The sequence below is a fragment of the Orycteropus afer genome, unplaced genomic scaffold (assembly GCF_000298275.1).
Source record: "Orycteropus afer afer isolate SDZICR_OR568_19922 unplaced genomic scaffold, OryAfe1.0 scaffold00380, whole genome shotgun sequence".
NCBI lineage: Eukaryota > Metazoa > Chordata > Mammalia > Tubulidentata > Orycteropodidae > Orycteropus > Orycteropus afer.
Window position 1 is genome coordinate 1,100,462 of NW_006921967.1, and position 3,056 is coordinate 1,103,517.

At 38.5% G+C, this 3,056-nt stretch overlaps 1 pseudogene; it reads left to right on the forward strand.

Annotated features, from left to right (window-relative positions):
• Window positions 1-1,905: 1,905 nt before the first annotated feature.
• Window positions 1,906-2,784, forward strand: LOC103207604 (annotated as a pseudogene).
• Window positions 2,785-3,056: the final 272 nt, after the last annotated feature.

Below are 3,056 nucleotides of genomic sequence, written 5' to 3' on the forward strand. Positions count from 1 at the left end.
GGCAATCCTACTTCCGTAGTGATACTGTCTCAGAAACCCAAGGAGGAGTCACTATGAGTCAGAATTGACTTGACTGTAGTGAGTTTGGTTTGGTTTGGTTTTATAGGCCAGTCTATTGTCTGGCTGGAAGTGAGTTCAATTCCAGCCCTACTTTGGTGAGTAGTGACTGTGGTCTTAAAAGCTTGCAAGTGGCTATCTAGATGCAACTATTGGTCTCTCCTCATCTGCAGCAAAGAAGAATGAAGAAAACCAAGATGCACGGGAACAATTAGACCAAGGATTAATTGGGGCCGACTCGACGGCACATAACAACAACAACATTAAATGCTTACTACCATGCCAGACATTGGAAAGTTATCAATTTATTTCTCATATCTAATTTGTTTATTTGGTTTCATTTCTCTGCCAGAGACATATTTATTTTGTTTCATGTGATTGGGACAACTATCTCAATAGTACTAGAAGTATTAGTTTCCTAGAACTGTTGTAAAAAAAAAAAAGCACCAAAAAGTAGGTGGTTTTAAATGAAAGAAATTAATTGTCTCACTATCCTGAAGGCTAATAGTCCAAACTCAGGGTTCAGTAGGGCCATGGTCTCTCTGAAGTCTCTAACGGGAGATACTTTCTTATCTCTCTCAACTTATGGTAGCATCAAGTGTTCCTTGGCGGGTAGATGCATCATCACATGGCCATTTTTCTTGTTTCTCTATCTCTTCTCCTCTTTTACAATGGCAGCACTCATTTGGGATTAAGACCCACTCTGTTCCTGTATGAACTCATGTTAACTGATAACATTGTTGAAGACTCTACTTCCTAACAAGGTTACACTCACAATTACCAGGAGTTAGGACCTCAACATACCTTTTCGGGGGCCAATTTTCTTAGTTGGATTCTCTAGAGGAGCAAAACCAGTGAGACACTGATCTATAAATAGAGAGAAGGAGAAAGATTTACTTCAATGAAATGACTCACACAATCGTGAGGGATGACAAGTCCCAAATCTATATATCAGGAGGAAGGATGGAGACCTCTGCTGGCTCCTGGGATTGCGAGGGCTGGTGAATCCAAAGTCTGCAGGTCAGGTGGCAGGCCAGAGACTTCTGCAGGCTTATGTGCCAGAATCTGGAAAAGAGTGCAGGGTCCACAGATAGCAAGCTCTTCCAGAACATCCATTTATATTCTGGTGGAGGATCACACACCTCCCAGGAAACTCCCATTTCAACTGATTGGTTTATCACATCAGATCATCATGGGCAGTGATTATATTACATTCATTATGGAACACCAACCAGTCCAGTATCTGGCCAAACCACTGAGAATCATAGCCTAACCAAGTTGACACATAAAAATTAACCATCAAACAATTTAAACCATAACAGTACTTAGACCTACTGCCACTGAGTCTAATTCATAGTCACCCTATAGGACACAACAGAACTGCCCCACAGGGTTTCTAAGGCTGTAAGGCTGTAAATCATGACAGAAGTGACTGCCACATCTTTCTCCCATGAAGCTGCTGGTGGGTTTGAACTGCCAACCTTTTGGTTAGCAGCCTGGTGGTACACAGCACCATAGGAGCTCCTAATCCACAACACTAGAAAACGTATTCTCTTATCAAATAGCAGACTGAACTGCAGGGTATGACTTATTTTCTCTTATTAGTGTATTATTAAACTATACTTTATATTATTATAATGATGGTCTTAAAAAAATGTTCTTAGGACTATGAACCCACATATTTCTGGTTCATTTATAAACCCACATATTCCATACAGATTCTAAATCTTTTAAAACCATCAAAGGCAAGCTAACCTACCTATGTTATTCAAGGAAAATAGGTCAGGTACTTTTAAATTTTAAATAGTCTAAAATTTTAAAACTCGAAGGATGGCCAAAGCATGACAGATGAGGAAAAATACACAAACTGAGAAATTCCACAGCGACCATACTTTTGTTTCCAGAAAAAAAAAAAAAAAAACGTATTTAGGAGCCATCTCTCTGAGGCCTGTGTTGCACCCAAACATTTTGCTCACCAGTGCACTGGGGGTTGGAAAAACCCCACTAGGCAAAGAAAATTGCATCAAGATCAGGTCTGAAATACATTAATGTGAGTGATTCAGCTAAAGAAAAGCAGGCTTTATAACTTTATTGCTTGACTAACAGCCAGAAAGATTTTTTGAGGGCTATAATGAAGAGTATGTTGTTGTTGTTGCTGTTGTTGTTGTTGTTGTTGTTACATGCTGTTGAGTCAGACCCGACTCATAGCAACCCCTCCTTGGATTTCCGAAGTGGTATCAGTATGGAGGTAGATTGCCCAACCTTCCTTCCGAAGAGTGGCTGGTGGGTTTGAACTGCCAGCCTCCTGGTTAGCAGTCAAATGTCTTAGGCACTGTGCCACGAGAGCTCCTAATGAAGAGTATAATTGTCCCATTTTAGATGAAGGAGAGTAGTTGATGAGTTAGAAGACCAAATGAAAGAAGGTGAGGTATTGTTGATTACAATGGTTATGATTTCTTCCCTTAACAGTGTTTATATAGTATTCATAATGAGAACAGATATAAGTGTATTGTACAAAAGACTTGAAACAAGGGGTTATAATGAGAAGAAACCACAAGACAATATTCATTGTTAAATTTTTAAAGTTCTTTATGAAGAAGCCATGGTGGCATTCTGCAAGGAAAAAACAGTGGAACATTGGCTAGCAATAAATCAGAAGATCTAGAAAATAATATAAATCAGATATTGAAATGGATTAAACAACGGATCAAAGATCATAGCTCTTGACTTACAAGTTCAGCTACAGGACTGTCACTCTTAATGATATCTCTTAGCCCACATCATAGAAATTGTCCAAATATCAATAAAACTCTTGTATTAAAATTATACTGCAGGCCTAGCATGTAGATAGTATAAAAGATTATGCTAGGCAATTTTTTCTCCACGAGAGAGCTAAACAATCTCAAATATAATAAATACAACATTAGTAAGGATTAAGAGTAAAGACTTCCATCATTTAATGCTTAAAGTGTTAAAGGATAAATAAATCTGATGAAGTT